Source organism: Hemitrygon akajei, chromosome 8 (genome assembly GCF_048418815.1).
Source record: "Hemitrygon akajei chromosome 8, sHemAka1.3, whole genome shotgun sequence".
Classification (NCBI taxonomy): domain Eukaryota; kingdom Metazoa; phylum Chordata; class Chondrichthyes; order Myliobatiformes; family Dasyatidae; genus Hemitrygon; species Hemitrygon akajei.
Window position 1 is genome coordinate 31,023,780 of NC_133131.1, and position 19,026 is coordinate 31,042,805.

Genomic DNA, 19,026 nt, shown 5'->3' on the forward strand with positions numbered 1-19,026 from the left:
CAGGATTCATCCAGGGCTTCTGGTTGTGGAAGACTCTGAATGATTTTGTGGGGACACACTCATCTACGTCTGCTTTTATAAAGTCTGTGACAACTGTGGTGATTTTGTTCAGGTCCTCTAAAGAGTCCGTGAACATGGCCCACTCCACCAACATTGCTGAACCTCTGCCTCACGCAATCACCTCTTTGTTGTCCTTATCTCTGGAGACTTGCTCTTTAGTTTCTGCCTGTATGCAAGTAGGAGAGTGACAGCCAAATGATCAGGTTTCCCAAAATATGGTCTAGGCATAGAATAGTAGGCATTTCTAATTCCTGAATAGTAGTGGTTGAGTGTTTTGGGACCCCTGATGCTGTAGGTAATGTGCTGATGATAACTGGCAGAAATTTCTTCAAGCAAGCTTGATTGAAGTTCCTGAAAATGATTTGAAAGGTGTCAAGGTAGGCAACACACAAAATCTCAAGTGTCTGTTTAACATAAGCCTTTGGTGGTATGTAAACTTACTTTGTGTATGTAGCTTTCTTACAAATTATACTTAGTATGCTTTTGAAGTATTCCCACATTCTTTCAACAGGGCACATTGGAAATGTTTTCAAAAATTAATGACTTATCTAATAACATCGATTCAGTGTGGAATTCTGGTCTTTGGTGGTACCACCCACTTGGAATCATTGCATTTCTGGAAGATATTTTTCTACATTCTGACAGTTTGTTAGATTAATTACATTACTCTAATTGGTTAAATGATGTATCCTGTCTACATCTGTGCCCACATTTAAGCCCAGATAGGCTTTGATCATAGGGCACACAAGGAGAAAAAAAAACTTCAACAAACGTATCGTTCTTTAAAGATGATTTGACTCCTGCTATCAGTACAACTCAGAAATCCACAGTGATTACCTGGCTACTAGTGGTGGTCAAAAATGCCCCTCCAGACATTTTCCCCTCCAAAGTTGTATGTGGAGAGGTCACCTGCATGAGAAACAACTCTGGCTTCTCTATTGAAAGGAATTTAAAGAATCCTTCACATCATCATTTGGTTTCCTGTAAAGCTTTGTAGACAGGCCTCCAAGAAAAGTTCTGACAAAACATCTTCAGCCTGGATCATTAAATCCATTTCTTTTTCCAAAGATCCTCGCTAACCTACTGAGTATGGCTGCATCTATGTGTTGAATACAGCACAAAATCATTTAGGATGAAAGGTTTTTTCTTCTGATGAATGAGTTTATCTTCTGCTGGGGTTCAGTCACAGATTATGCGATTATATTTCTATAGCTAGAATTACCAATCTGGTGGTGTCTATTAGAAAGTTCAAGTAAGTAAGTGATTGGTTTATTTTCTCATCACTTGAATATTCGTAACCTCCTTATGGGGCCTTAAATGTAAAGGACTTTAAATGAAAATTGGGGAACCAATAGGAGTGCAAATATATAACCATCTTCAGTACAGATAAAAACTGTAACTAATCATATTTTCAGTTATATAAAGCAACCAGAGATGTTATTGATTCAGCCAATGAGATCAGGGATGAGATGAGGCTTATGGTCAAGGAAACAAATAGTTTATGACACCACCGGCTATGTGTTCCCATTGCCTGTTATGCCTCCGGCGTTTAGAGCAATATTGAAGTTCCTCCATTCCTGCCTGTCCATACAGTCGTACACAGATATGGAAGAATTCTCCATTGCTGTTTCCGTAACAATTTTTTTCTGACCAGTCAGGGTTGTTAGCCCTGAGCTGAATCCCTGAACCTGGAGGATCAGCGGACCTCTCTCAGTCTGACTTCTACCATTTGACCTGTTTGGCATGGGTGACCCTAGCAAAAGCATGAAACCCTGACTCTAGCCAACATAGCTCTCTGGGTCAGTGTGGAACTCAAGCCTCCAAACCCTACAAAAAGGTTGGGGTCCACTTGAAGGAACTACATGTTCACTTGGTCTGAATTTTCCTCTTAGTGAGTACACTTCAGTTTGCTACTCCTAATCAGTCATAACCATGAGCCATTTTTGTGGATGCTTCCCCAAGCACACAGCAACAGCAGTTAAAACCATCCCATTTTGTGAGTTGGCTTTAACTACTGTTGCAGTGCTTGAAGAAGCATCAAGAATGTAAAGGAGCAAGGGAAAGTTCAATGTGGCAGAGAAGAGCCAAAGAGAGCGCGATTAGGCTGAAGTCGCAAAAGCCTACAAATGACCTCATATCTGACCTCTGACCCTGAGATTTATGATACCATTTTGGATGTTGTAAATACCAATTCAATGGGTCCATTTTGCTACATTTTCAACAGATCCCAAAAATGTTGTACTTGTAAGGTTTCTTTCTTTTCCCTTTCTGTAGCGTGAACCTTGACCTCCCTGGACAATTTAACCTAATTTGATGTTTGACTGCAAATCCCACAAAAGCAAATTGCAAAGATACACACATCTCCAGAAAACTCTCTAATTTTACTGAATGATTTGAATTGTCTCTGAATTGAATGTATTTCTTAGGGTATGGAAACAGGGCCAGTCAGCAATTCTACATCATAATTATTACCACTGAACTGTTCAAACATTTAATAATAAAACCTTTAGCTACGTATCCTTACAGTACTATTGTGATAACTTTCTCACTTTCAGAAATGATTTTCTTGTTATGATACTTTGATTAAAGTCAATGCCTTGTGGCTTCAAGAACTAATCAATGCAAGATTTTATGTTTCAGTTCATGAATTCCTAATGGAAAGGTTTATTTCAATTTCTAATGCATAAATAACTCAGAAATGGAAAATAAAGGCATATGATACACTAGAGCACATATTAACACAATGTTATTAATTGGATTTAAAATAATCAAAATATAAGACTATAAGTATGGTGAATATCTGGAATTCATTACCACGGGTGACTGTGGAGACCAAGTCACTGGGTATATATAAGGCATAGTTTGATAGATTCTTGATTCTTCAGGGCATGAAGGGATATGCGGATAAGGCAGGAGAATGGGGCCGAGAGGGAAATGGATCAGCCATGATGAAAAGGTGGAGCAGAGCTGACAGGCCAAATGGCCCTAATTCTGCTCCAATATCTTATGGTCGTATACAGATATCACATTTTATGATCTACTTTCCGGCTGTTGGGTTTGAGTCAAGATCACAGTCTAGAGAAAGCAACAATAGTTCTGTGTCAGTTTTCTAAATTCATTAAACTCCTGTATAAGTGTAACCAGTAGCTGCAAAGTGCCATAGTGGAAATGGAAGTGAGTCTGAAGAATCATAAAATTGACCATATAAATATCTTTTCAACTGTGATTACTTGATACCAAATTCATGGTCAGAATATTATAAGGGTAAAATCTGCCAATGTTCTGGAGGCAAAGAAGTGCTGGGCAGTAGTCAGAGAGCCCTCTGTATAACAAATGTAGCCATATATGTACGGTTCAGATGACTGGCCAAATTAGGTTATTCATTTGTACAAGAGACAGGAATACTGTTAGCAGGTTTTAAACCGCTGATGGTAAAGGTTTACAGTAATTCTTTCATTTCATTTCTAATTAAACATCTCCTGCAAGGATCAGGCCTGTCAGTTTGATGGGGCTAAGAGCTAGTCAAGTACAGTAAGGCAAATTGCCGGAGTTACTTGTAATGATGGAGTCATTGTGGAGAAGAATTGGAAATCAATACTTGTCATCACTACACATTACTCTTTAATCAGGATGGCAATTTGTAAATGTAATCTGGGTGACAGCACAGGAAAACTAGAAGCCATTCAACTGCTTCAGCATTAAGTGGAACTCTGAAATGGGTTAAGCATCAATTAATAGCATTATTATTAATAATGACAACTGAACTGCATTATTAGCATCAATAGTTTGACTTTCAGGCTGTGAGGCTTTTCCATCTTCTGAAAGAGAATCATTTCTAAATTATATATTATCAAGAGGCCACATCTGGACATATGCAAATAACTCCAAAGCTCAAAGCTTAAGTGGATTAAATGTGGTGATGAATTCAGACAAGGAAAGTTAGAAGGAATATCTTGAAAAGACACTCTACAAAAATTGGTTCTTTGGGAAACACAGATGAACAGAAATCCCATGGTCTGTCATTAAACAAAGGTGCATAATTCAATGCATATAAGAAGTAGACACAGGGGAAAGCATTTCAGTAAGAATATGATTGATCTTTTACCTCACAGACAATTTCATGTACTAAACCATAATCAATTGACCCCCATAATATCCAAAAACCTATCTATCTATCTATCTATCTATCTATCTATCTTGAATATACTCAGCAACTGTTCCATTTCAGACTTTGGTACAGAATTCTAAATATGTGCCTTCTGAGTGAAGAAGTTTCTTTTCTTCTCCTGCCAAATAACCAATCCTTTATTTGAGACTATGACTCTTGGTTATAAACATCACAACCAGGGAAAATAAATTAACTCAGTATCTACCCTTAAGAGCTTTTTAAGAATTCTATGCATTTCAGTGAGATCATCTCTCTCTTCTTACTGGTAAAGAGCACAAGACATAGGAACAGAATTAGGCTGTTTGGTCTATCGAGCATGCTCTGCCATTCGATCATGGCTGATTTATTATCCCTCTCAACCCATTCTCATGCCTTCTCCCCGTAACCTTTGACACCCTGATTAATCAAGAACCTGTCAACCTCTACCTTAAATATAATCAATGCCTTCGCCTGCACAGCCATCTCTGGCAATGAATTCCAAAGATTCACCACCCTCAGGCAAAAGAAAATTTTCCTCATCTCTATTCTAAATGGATGTGCCTCTATTCTGAGGCAGTGCCCTCTGGTCCTAGACTGCCTCACAATAGGAAACATTCTCTCCATCTGCACTCTATTTGGGCCTTTCAATATTCAGACAGATTTAAGTGAGATCTTCCCTCATTCTCCTAAACTCCAGTGAGTACAGGCCCAGAGCCATCAAATATCCTCATATGTTAACTCTTTCATTCCTGGGAACATTCACATGATACTCCTAGCAACCTTCTCCAATGCTAGCACATCTTTTCTTAGATAAGGGGCCAAAACTGCTCACAATACTCCGTGCAGTCTGACCAATGTCTTAGAAATCCTCAGCATTACATCCTTGCTTTTGTATTCTAGTTCTCTCGAAATGAACACCAAAGTTGCCTTTGCCTTCCTTACCACTGACTCAACCTGCAAGTTGACCTTTAAGGAGTTCTGCATAAGGACTCCCAAGTCTCTCTGCACCTCTGATTTTTTCAATTTTCTCCGTTTCAAAAATAGTCCAAGCCTTCATTCCTTCTACCTAAGTGCATGACCATGCACTTCTCTACACTATATTCCATTGGCCATTTCTTTGTCCATACTCCAATGTGTCTAAGCCCTTCTCTAGAGATCCTGCTTCCTCTCCACCTTTTTCATATGATCTGCAAACTTGGTCACAAAGCTATCAATTCCTTCATCCAAATCATTGATATATTATGTAAAAAGAAGCGGTCCCAACACTGACCCTTGTGGAACACCACTAGTCACCACAGCCAACCTGTAAAGGTCCCATTTATTCCCATTCTTTGCCTCCTGCCAATCTTTGATCCATGCGAGTAACTTTCCTGTAATGCCATGGGCTCTTATGTTGTTAAGCAGCCTCATGTGGCATCACCTTGTTAAAGGCCTTCTGAAAATCCAAATACACAGCATCCACTAACTCTCCTTCGTCTATCCTGTCTGGTATTTCCTCAAAAAATTCCAGCGGATTTGACAGGCAAGATTTGACCTTAAGGAAACCATGCTGATTTTGGCCTGTTTTATCACATGCCTCCAAATTCTTTATCCTTAATAATAGACTTCAACATCTTTCCAAGTCAATTGACCTATAGGCTAATTAGCTAATTGGCCTATAATTCCCTTTCTTCTGCCTCCCTCCCTGAGTAAAGAGTGGAGTGGCATTTCCAATTTTCTAGTCATCCAAAACCATTCCAGAGTCTAGTGATTCTTAAAAGATTATTACTAATGCCTCCACAATCTCTTCAGCTACCTCTTTCAGAACCCTTGGGTATAGTCTTTTTGGTCTAAGTGACTTATCTACTTTCAAACTTTTCAACTTCCCAAGCATCTTCTCCTCAGTAATAGCAATGACTCTCACTTATGCCCCCTCACACTCTTGCATTTCTAGTATTCTGATAGTGTTTTCCACAGTGAATATTGACACAAAATGCTTATCTAGTTCATCCACCGTTTCTTTGTCCTCTGTTACTAGCTCTCTGGTGTCATTCTCCAGCAATCTAATATCCACTCTCATTACCCTTTGTATATCTGAAAAATCTTTTTATATCTTCTTTTATATTATTGACTAGCTTGCCTTCCTCTTTTATACCTTGGGTGATTAATTTCTCATGATAGAGCAAGCCCACCTGATGAACAGGAGAAGAGCAATACATTAACTATTCTTAACTAAAAGATAAATATCAAAGATCAAATAACACTCTTTTCTGTTATTTCCAATTAAGGGCTTACTTAAGAGATAAACTGGGTCAAACAATGTTAATGCTGAAGCCTAATAAAATAGAAATTTTAATTCAAAAAGGAAAAATTAAAAAAATTACTTCCTGTATGTACAATTTGATTCAAAAACAGATAATTAAACAAGGAATTCATAAGTCAAGACAAAAGTGGGAACAACAACACACACAAAATGCTGGTAGAACACAGCAGGCTAGGCAGCATCTATAGGGAGAAGCGCTGTCGATGTTTCGGGCTGAGACCGGATTCGTCCTGATGAAGGGTCTCGGCCCGAAACGTCGACAGCGCTTCTCCCTATAGATGCTGCCTAGCCTGCTGTGTTCTACCAGCATTTTGTGTGTGTTGTTGTTTGAATTTCCAGCATCTGCAGATTTCCTCGTGTTTGCTCTACAAAAGTGGGAAACTGATTTGAATACTAAAATTAATGAAATAAGTTGGTCAAGACTATGCCTTGACAGTATGACAAATACAATAAATGTCCGACTTAGATTAGTACAATATAATTTTTTACATCAATTATATATTACACCACAAAAAATAAATAGATTAAACCCAAATTTATCTGATCAATATTTTCAATGTAATCAAGAAATTGGTACTTTTTTACATTCTACTTGGTCTTGTTTTAAAATTCAGCCTTTCTGGATAAATTTAAGAGTTTTATTGGAACAAGTCATTGGAATACAACTTCCACATGAATCCAACATTATTTTTACTAGGTGATATTGAAGGGATAAAACCGAAACTTAAGTTGAACAAACACCAGAAAAAATTTATAAAAATTGCATTGGCAGTAGCCAAAAAGGCTATTGCAGTTACTTAGAAATCAGATTCATACTTAACTATGGACTGTTGGAATAATGAAATTTTTAGCTGCATTCCACTTGAAAAAATTACTTATAATTTAAGAAATGAATATGATATATTTCTGAAAATTTGGCATCCTTATTTACAAAAGATAAGCTCTTTGAAGATAAAGTTATTAGCCATTTGGGGAAAGAAATAAATATGTATACTAAAGTTATTTACAACTCCATGGAGCATGTGGAGATCTTCCAATATCCAGGCAATCTTTCTTTCTTTCTTCTTTCTTTTTCTGTTTCCTTTTTTTTTCAGATGGAGATATTATGGGGGGAAGGGTTAAGGGGAGGGGGGAGGGCTGGTATTATACTCTACTATTCTATTATACTATTCACTCTACGTAATTAGCTTAAAAAATCTAATAACAATATTTTAAAAAACTATTCTTGCCCCTTCCCATTTCATATTGATGCTTTACTGCTTTGTGTATTGCAGAAAGGTTGGAGTTGGAGAAAAGAAACCACAGATACTGGAATTTGGAGCAAAATCCAAATTGCTGGAGAAAGTGCATCAGGTAGCATCTATGGAGGTAAAGAAATAGTCAACGTAAATCAGCTCAAAGTGGAGATGGAATTGATATTATATCCTATGAAAGACAGCTGAGATGAATCAATTGGGTTAATGACTGTCTTCTTACTTGACCAATCAGACTGAAGCATGGAGAAATAGCATGGGAATAAAACCTGTAAATTAAAGAGAGTGAATTCTATGTCCAAGAAGTGCATAATGAAAGATTAAAGACATGAAAAGAAAGAATGATACAGAAGAAACATTTTTTTTCTGAGTAACTTGGCATATCACAAGAGAACAAATTTCCTCAAACACAGCACATTGAATGGGGAACCAAATGGTGACATTAATTTTTCATAAAGCTAATAGTGGAGTGGTGCATCTCCAACATCTGTTTCTGTTTCTGTGCTTGATTTTTTTATCTACCCCTACCCAAGTTTCCTCCAGGATATGAAATAAATAATGTTTCCAATAATTTCCCAACACAAAGAAAGAAAAAAAATTAACCCTTTACATTTTAAGACTTAGCCAATTAAGACAAAATACTGGGGACTCAGAAGACACCTTGGTGCCACCATCCTCTTTGTAATGGTTCCTAAGGGTTCTGAATGAAGATGCTATACTTTACTTGCTTCTGATCACTTTGTGGGCTCTCTCCATGGCAGAACTGTTAGGATTAGTCCCTGGACGTTTTTCTAAATCTGGCACACAATTCCCATTCACATTGCCAATGACCTCAGGCACCAATGACAGCTGAGCTTTACTTTGGCAGGAAAAAGTATTCCAATGGAGGAAAATTAGTATATCTGGACAGTAAACACACCCATGTTAGACTGTTGTTTACTGACTACAACTCTAACTTCAATGCTACAATTCCAAGCAAACTCATCTCCAAACTCCTAGACTTGGGAATCAGCACTCCCCTTTTCAACTGTATCCTTCATTTCCTGATTAATAGACTGCAATAAGTAAAGATCGACAGCCAAACCTCCACCATGATTATCGTCAATGCTGTTGCACAACAAGGCTGCATTCTCAAACCCTAATTTTCTCCCAGCACTCTCATGACTGCCTAGCCAGATTCAGCTCGAACTCCATCTATAAGCTCGCAGATGGTACCGTCATAGTGGGCCATATCCAAGAAGGAGATCAGGAACTTATTATTGTCATGACAAAAACCTTTCCCTCAAGGTCATCAAAAAAAAGGAACTGACCATTGACTCCAAGAAGGGGGGAGGGGCAGTGCAAATGTTCCTACCTACATCAACAGTCCTGAGGTTGAGAAGGTTGAAAGTTTCGAGTTCCTTGGAGTGAACATCGCCAATAACCAGTCCTGGTCCAACCACACTGACACTACAGCCAGGAAAGCTCACCAACACTGTGTTGGATGTGGTCTTTCATCAGAATCAGAATCAGGTTTATTGTCACCCGCAAGTGTCGTGAAATTTGTTAGCAGCAGCAGTTCAATGCAATACATAAGATAAAATACGAAAAATATATATATATAAATAAAACAATAATAATAAATAAATAAATAAACAAGTAAATCAATTACTGTATACATATATTGAATAGATTAAAAATAGTGCAAAAACAGAAATAATATATATTTAAAAAGTGAGGTAGCGTTCACAGATTCAATCTCCATTTAGGAATCGGATGGCAAAGGGGAAGAAGCTGTTCCTGAATCACTGAGTGTGTGCCTTCAGGCTTCTGTATGTCCTACTTGATGGGAAAAGGGCATGCCCTGGGTGCTGGAGGTCCTTAATAATGGACGTTGCCTTTCTGAGACACCGCTTCTTGAAGACGCCCTGGGTACTTTGTAGGCTAGTACTCAAGATGGAGCTGACTAAATTTACGACGCTCAGCAGCTTCTTTTGGTCCTGTGCAGTAGCCCCTCCATACTAGACAGTGATGCAGCCTGTCAGAATGCTCTCCACAATACATCTATAGAATCACTGATTTTATTATGGTTGTTGGATTTACTGAGTATGGTATACACACACACACACACACACACACACACACACACACACACACACACACACACACACACACACACACACACACACACACACACACACACACACACACACACACACACACACACACACACACACACACACACAATCTCCCCTGCATGAACCCTGTCTACACTTCCTGTTGCTTTGGTAAAGCAGCCAGCATCAGTTGCAGTTCTGCTGTTTTAAGATTATTGAATGGTTCCTGGTATGAAAGGATGGATTCTCGACCTCACGGTCTAACTTATCACGGCCTTATATCTTATTGTCTACCTGCGCCTGTAATCTCTAACACTTTGTTCTGTTATTGATTTCCTTTGTACTACCTCAAAAGCTTTAAGTTCCTTGGGGTGAATACCACAAATGACCTGACTTCGTCTAACCAAGCAGAGTCCACTGCCAAGAAGGCCCACCAGCAATTTTACTTCCTGAGAAAGCTGAAGAAATTTGGCCTGTCCCCTAAAACCCTCACTAGTTTTTATAGATGCACCGTAGAAAGCATTCTTCTAGGATGCATCACAACCTGGTATGGAAGTTGTCCTGTCCAAGACCAGAAGAAGCTGCAGAAGATCGTGAACATAGCCCAGCACATCACACAAACCAATCTTCCATCCTTGGACTCACTTTACACCACACGCTGTCGGAGCAGTGTTGCCAGGATAATCAAGGACACGACCCACCCAGCCAACACACTTTTTGTCCCTCTTCTCTCCTGGAGAAGGTTCAGGAGCTTGAAGATTCGTATGGCCAGATTTGGGAACAGCTTCTTTCCAACTGTGATAAGATTGCTGAACGGATCCTGACCCGGATCTGGGCCATACCTTCCAAATATCCGGACCTGACTTGCATTACCTTACTTTCCCTTTTCTATTTTCTAATTATGATTTATAATTCAAATTTTTATTATATTTACTTTGATTTATATTTCAGGAAGCACAAAGTGCAGAATCAACTATCGCTGTGATGATTGTATGCTCTAGTATCAATTGTTTGTGACAATAAAGTAAAAGAAATCACTGTGCTGTGAAATGGTCTGTATGGAAGGCATGCAAAAAGAGTTTTTCACTCCCCTTCTGTTAATGTAACAATAATAAACTGTAAGTATTATATACAGGTAGGCAGGTGGAATTAAAAGACCTGAAGTCTTTCCCCTCTCAGCACTTCTTTGAGCGGACATCTTTGTGCTCCAGTGTACAGAATGAACTTTGACCCAGGGACATGTAACTTCGTGGTGAGAAGGCAATCGACGGAGATGCAGCTGACACAGAGGAGGAGGTCACGAAGATTTTAATGAAATGCCTAATGAGAGCTGGAAAACTGCTAAATGGAAATCACAAAGGACTTATGAAAGCAATCAACTCAGCAAAGTTATTACATTTCACAGGGGTTCCGATTAATTGCAGTTAATTCAATTACCACTGATTGTTTTGGAGATAAACCTCTTTGCATTTATTGGTCACACCAGTAGTATTATTTATCGACAAGTAATGGATTATTATTTGCATAAGGAATGAGACAGAATGGAATAAAAAGAAGAAGGCCTAAGAAAAATAATGAGTTGGTATTTTTAAAACATTGCTTTCAATCAATTGCTGAAAGACTGAGATTCCACACTTGCAACGGTTCATTTTCTGTGCCAGAGTCTCTTGTGGTAATCAACGTTCATCATATCAGTGAAGGGTTGCTGAGCTGTTCCGGCGGAACAGGGACCTGAGCTCATGACATGCTTTTGTTTGTGCTGTTTACATGAAGCTAATGGAGGAGCGAGGGTGACCCCCTTTGAGCAGCAAAATTTTTGATTCCTTGGGTTAGGCATGCATCTGCCCACACCAAGATCTCTCTGGGGCATTCATGAAAAACACTGGTGAATGTCATTAGCCTCACTATTAGATTGGCAGCCAATTAAACCTGGTTATGTTTCACCTGAAGTGCAATTACCAATTCTAGGTAAAAATTCCATGGTCAGGATCGAAGATTTGGCTGTTCTGCAAACAGGGTTGGCTGTTTTATCCATAGATTCTTGAAGGTGGAGAATTTGTGTCTTCCTGGTAAAAAGTTGAGGATTTGGATTGTCTTCAATAGTCATTAGGGTAAACAGCCTTCATATTTTGCTAAATGATAGATTACTGGACACTATTGAAGATGTGTGAGATTTGAAGTTATTTTTTAAACAGCCATGCATGTGATTTATTGCTGCATATACAAATAGGGATCAAGTATAACTTAGAAGTTCAAAACAAAAGCAAGGAAACCAGAAACATATCTTTCAACTGCCCTCCAAATGAATTTAAATGCAACTGTAAACAATTTGTAAGTAATTCTGCCATCTGATGTTAACATATTTATTTTCTTATACTGTGGACCTGGGCAACACTATTACAATCAGCATTCATTGTCCATTCTTTGTCTCCAGAAAAGGTCAGTGGTTCCAGTCCACATCACTGCAGGACTTGTATGTGTCCAGGCCAAAGACAGGTCAGGAAAAATTGTTGGAGACACTACCCATCCTTCAAACTCCTTTCTGGAAATCACTGTAAGGTTATCAAACAAAAACTCCACACTATCTCAGAAGTCTTCTTCCCCACCCCTACAACCCCAGTAACCAATCTGATCAGCCATTCTTATTAGCAGCCCCCACCCTTTCTATCTATTACACCTGTCACTGCACTTCACGGTAAACACTTTAAACCACTTTTTATAATACAGTACTGTTTGCATTGTAAATACATGCTGTTATTTATGTATTTATGCACAATTTATTCCATATCCATACTTTAAACTCTAACTTTTGTTTTTAAATCATTCTTCTTTCTTTATAATTGTTGACTATTGTTTTCTGTTGCATGTCACACCTGCTCAACACGCCACAGCAAATTCCTAATACATGTCAATGTACATGGCAAACAAAGTTGATCCTTTATTCTTGGTCCTTAATTGCACTTGAGGAGGTGGTAGTAGGTCACCCTTCAGTTCCTTACAGTGAATGTACTCCCACAGTTGTTATTGGTAAAGGAGTTTGATGGCTTATACCCAGTAATGAGGGATGAATGTTGACCTATGCCCAAATCAAGATACTGTGCATCTTGAGGAACAAAGTCATATTAGCAAGACCTATTGCCCTTGTCCTTGGTACAAGGGAACTTGGACATGGGAGGTGCCTTGCAGTTGTTCACCTTGGTAACTCTGCAGGGTGATGAACTGCTGTGTGTTTTAGATCACAAGACCATAGGATTTAGGAGCAGAATTAGGCCAGTTGGCCCATTGAGTCTGCTCCACCATTTCATCATGACTGATCCATTTTCCCTTTTAGCCCCAATTTACTGCCTCCCTGTATCCCTGCATGCCCTGACTAATCAAGAAACTATCAACCTCTGCCTTAAATATACCCAATGACTTGGCCTCCATAGCTGCCCGTGGGATTGAATTCCACAGATTCATCACTCTCTGGCTAAAGAAATTCCTCCTCATCTCCATTCTAAAATGACATACCTCGATTCTGAGGCTGTATCCTCTGGTCTTAGATTCCCCCACCTTAGGAATCATCCTCTCCACATCTACTGTATTGTGGCCTTTCAATTTTTGATGGATTTCAATGAGGTCATCCCTCATGCTTTGGAATTCCGGTGAGCACAGGCTCAGAGCCATTAAACACTTCTCATATGACAAGCCTGGAAATTTTTGTGAACCTTCTTTGAAATCTCTCCAACGTCCGCAGATCCTTCCTTAGGGAAGGGACCCAAAACTGCACACTATATTCCAAATGAGGCCTCATCAGTGCTTTATAAAGCCTCAAAGTTGCAGCCTTGCTTTTCCATTCCGGCCCCCTTGTAAATGGTTCGCACTGCAGCCACAGTGGAGGGAATGAATTTGCAGAGTAGTGGATGAAGAGCCATTCCTTTGTCTTGCACAGTGTCAGCTTCATGTGTAGTCTTCAGTCTGGACTCATCTAGACAAGTGGAGAATAGCGCTGTGCTGGTGGTTTCTAACTGTAGAGAACTTTAGTTTATATATTTAACATCATTAACATCATAAACATTTCACTTACCCAGCTGCACGCAAGTAATTAAAAACTGCAAGGAGAGGTGGCTGGAAACCTGCAATCAGAAGCAGAAATTACTTGAATGCAAGACTAGTAAATCCTTGTATTACAAGGCTTAACACAGTATGTGTAAATAACCCACTTGAATTAAAGTATAATTGAGCGTAAGTATATAATTAGAAAACTAAAAACTGTAAGAATCCAGCAATGGAGAAGCAGAAGTTTTTTTTCACTTAATAATACCAGTAACAAGCCAAATTTGAATGAGATAGATTAAGGAACTGTATCAACTAAATATGTCATTAAAGCCAAAATTAATTGGGATTATACATTTTAATTGCAAGATTAATCATGATTAATTTGTTGCATGTCTTTGCTTTATATTTTACTGTTATATTAGGAAATTCAGGTGCTTTTTACTTCAAGGGTTCAGAAACTTGGATGTGCAGTTGTTTTTTTTAATGAGCATATCAATTAACAGTAATGGATAAGAATTATAGAAAGTGACTGGTAGGAGATGAGCGAAGTGCACAAAACTGCTACAAACAAATCTTTTTTCAAGTGTTGAGATAATTAAAAATAAAATCCATTTTTTGGCTTTAAATGCACAAGGTGCTTAATTCCAATTAGAACTTGTCAGACAGTGCAGAAGTACTAAGCAACACACACACACAAGTGCTGGGGAGGGGGGTGTAGGGAGTATCTATGGAAAAGAGTAAACAGTCGACATTTCAGGCCGAAACTCTTCATCAGGACACTGCCGGATCCACGCTTTCAATCACCTTCCTACCGTCAAATCCTGATGAAAGGTCTCAGCCTGAAACGTTGACTGTTTACTCTTTTCCATAGATGCTGCCTGGCCTGCTGAGTTCCTCCAGCGTTTTGTATGTGTTGCTTTGGATTTCCAGCATCTGCAGATCTTCACGTGTCTGTAATGCAGAAGTGCTGTCCACCTGGGCCAAATCCCGGACAATGTTCAGTAGTGGGCAGTAAAATGTCAACTAACATTCAAGCCTCATACGTGACTTCATACAGGACCACATGGGTTATTTGGCATAGTTGCCCAGAAATCCAATTGTGTCTACTTTTGGCATGTCAAATTGCCACTACATTCTATATTTTGAGTTTTGCCCCTCACTCTTTCCCCCCATTCCTCACGATACGCAGCAATGCCAAAGCAAATTATAAAATTGGGGCTTCCATCCTTGTAAGAGAATATTGTTGTAGTTTACTCCATTTAAAGAATGCTTTGTACCTTGCTGCTGTGTGGGTTCACAACAGGAAAAGTAATCACTTGTTAAGCTATGAGAAACAGGGCTGTGCTATTAAAGTGTTTTCTCCATGGCTGCAACAGAGACTAGTACAATAAAAAGGATAGTAAGGAAGGGTGGGAGATGAGGAGATCAATTTGGTGGTGTAGAGCAGGGCAGTTGTGCGTGAAGCTCGAACAGGAGGTGAGGGGAGTTGGCTGCCATCCGTGTCCATGGAGAGTAGTAACCCATTGGGATCAGCAGCACCGAGGCCATAGATTAAGGGCTCCGTAAGCTATATATTTTCATTGGGGATCATTGTTGACCAGAAAATCCTGCAAGTATTATGGCTACAGAAGCAGTCCAATGATTCATTTTCAGATTCAGATCCAGATTCATTTATTTATCACAAGTACATTGAAACGTACATTGAAATGCATCTCTCCTACCCAATGCATACACACAGTCGCCCAACCCCAGGGCAAGCTGTCTCCAACCTCCAGCCTGCAGTGGACTCGCAGATTAACAGACACTGGGCTCTCGCCTTCTCCAGTGGACTTGAAGGCTCAGGGCTGTAGCCATCGGGCTTCAACTTCTGGACTTCTAATTGTCCTCCAGGTTTTGATGTTTGATAGGGACCCAGGACTTGCTGATGATGAAAATGCAGCACCCTGAATAGGAACCCCAAACTCGCACCTCAAACTCCAGATCTGTTAATGATGGGCCCTGAACAAAGGCCTTGAACTCTGGTCTCATTGATTCACGTACCTGGGGGGGTCACCCACATGGAACTCACTGATAACTCGCTGATCTGGGGATGGGGAGCACCAGCCCTTACCCTCGCTGGCCTGCAAGTCTGCCATTCCACCACCATTGTCCTTTGTCATAGGTCCACATTGATGGCCTTTGAATTTGGAGCACAGATTGGAGGCCTAGACTAGCCTGACCTCTAACTCTCCCACATCCCTGCCCCTAAACCCTAACCTGCCCCTAACTCTATAGTAAGCAACTCACCTTATTCGGCAAAAACATTCCACCATTAACAAAAAAATTAATTGAATATATTCCTACATCTGGCTGAGTGTAACTCTGAAGCAGTCGAGAAGTTTGATAACATCCAGAGCAAAGCGGCCCATTGTTCTGCATCCACCACTTTAAACACACACTCTGTCTCCCAGCAATGCACTATGTGACAGTGCTGAATAAACAGAGAATATATTGCAAAATCCTGTCAAAGCAGTGCCTCCCAAATCTCATAATACATGAGATCTGGGCTCAATCCCGACCCCCACTGCTATCAATGAAAAGTTTGTACATTCTTCCTGCGATCTCATACACTCAGTGTCCACTTCATTAGGTACACATGTACACCTGCTCGTTAATGCAAATATCTAATCAGCCAATTATGTGACAGCAACTCAATGCATAAAAGCATGCAGACAAGATCAAGGGCTATAGTTGTTGTTCAGACCAAACACCTGAATGGGGAAGAAATATTATCTAACTGACTTTGACTGTGCGGTGATTGTTGGTGCCAGATGGGGTGGTTTGAGTATCTCAGAAACTGCTGATCCCCTGGGATTTTCAAGCACAACATTCTCTAGAGTTTACTGAGAATGGTGTGAAAAACACAAATAAAACATCCAGTAAGGACCAATTCTGTAGGAAAGAAACACATTAACAAGGTTGAACCAGTCTGGCCATTCTGGGTCAAGCTGACAGGGAGGTAACAGTAACTCAAATAGCTATGTGTTACAACAGTTGTGTGCAGAAGAGCAACTCCAAATGCACAACATGTTGAAGCTTGAAGTGTGTGGGATAAAGCAAAAGCAGATTGCAGCGGGTTCCACGTGTAACATCTAATAAAGTGGCTACTGGATGTAAGTTTCTTCTAGGTGCTCTGAATTTTCTCCCATACCCCAAAAGCATGCTGATTGGTCATTGTAAATAGTCCCCGAATCTTAGAGCTCTGCAAGAGTAGTTTTGCTCTGTTACCTACAGCTGTACAAAAAGGCGATCCTTTGCTACCTTCTCAAGGACAATTGAAGATTATAGGATATAGGGTATAACACCATCTTATGGTGATACAGCAGTGATCAGCTTCCAGAATTTCAAGATCAGAGGTCAGTGTGTTTTGTCAAGATGGAGAATGATCACATTGCAAATTTGTTTATGGGTCTGTGGTTTCTCAAATTAAGCCACCAAAAATCCACTAAGTGTGAAGAGGAGTCCTTTAGTAAAAGGAAGAATATGCTATCAATGGGAGCAAGAATAACAGGGGTAGACAATGAGTACTAAAATAGTTCACTTAAAAAATGAATAAAGAGTTTTTATTTCTAGTCTCACATAGATTTACATAGGATACAGTGAATGTATCCAATAGAGAGTCATTTTTTCCCTATTTTGCATTTAAAAATACAATCCACATAGAGAGCACACAGAATATTTGAACAAGAATGATCAGGGATTTGTAACAGAGCCGGTTTGATTTTCCTATGCATTATACTGAAGGAAGTCTCTGTGATCACTGAGAGAAAGTCATAGGATCAAGGTGCAAGGGGAATATGCTTTGCTGGTTTGTAAGCACTTAAAGAATGATGTACTAAAGTGCTCCACAGCTAATGGATTACCTTTGAGCTATAGTTGGCTAATGCAGCAGCCATGCTGTGCAAGGCACAATCCTACAGATAAAGACACAATATTTTATACACAAATACACAGAAACACACATGCACCCATCTCTTCTTTCCAACACACACATCTTGAAGAGATGCGATGTCCTTTCTGTGGGATGCGTACTTCTAATGACACCAGTCATCTTGCAATGTATACTTCCTCTCCAGCTGATAGAGATTCAGATCCCAAGCATCACTGAACAGTATCAGAAGGACAGAGAACTCGTGTTCTTCATTCCACTGTGATCCAAAGAGATCTACTTCTTAGCCTTGGGATTACTCCAGGGAGCTGCTGATGATCTTTGTCTCAGACTGCTGCTTTAAAAGAAGAAATTTGTATACTTTAATTTTAATGATGATTTGGTATCTCATATTCTGGGGGTACCAGCGTTGATGCCAGCTTTATGCTGTCACTGACTGCACTGATGATGCCATCAGGACTTCAGTGAAGAGTACAGATTCCTGTCCTTATATCCACTCCGTAAATGTACAAGTTGGCGTTGGTTTGTGTCAATGCCATTCCTTCTGGCAGTTCGCACGAATCTTCCATCTTTGTCATTTCTAGCAGAGAACATCGTATCAAGGGATGAATTGGTGGGAACAAGGTACCATTGAATGGTAGCCACTTGACCTCTGGTCTCCTTACCACCATTCCTGGTCACTATATTGTCACATACAGTACATTGCAAAAACTGTTATTGACACATTGCTGGTTGTGGGAGCTTGTTGTGCAAGGCTGTCATTTCTCCTGTCATCCACACAAGATCTCAGAATTTCTTCAGCCAGAGGGAGGTGAATCTGTGGAATTCTTTGCCACAGAGGGATGTCAAGGCCAAGCCTTTGGGGGGTATTTAAGGCAGAGATTGGTAAGTTCTTGATTGGAGAGGAGTTAAAGGCTATGAGTAACGTTTGATGGCTCTGAGCCTGTGCTCACTGGAATTCAGAAGAATAAGGAGTGACCTCATTGAAACCCATCAAATGTTGATAGACCTCAATAGACAGGATGTCGAGAAGATGTTTCCTCTGGTGGGGGAGTCTAAGACCAGAGGACACTGCCTCAGAATAGAGGGGCATCATTTTCGAACGGAGGCGAGGAGGAATTTCTTTAGTCAGAAAGCGGTGAATCTGTGGAATTCATTGCCACAGGCAGCTGTGGAAGCCAAGTCATTGGGTATATTTAAGG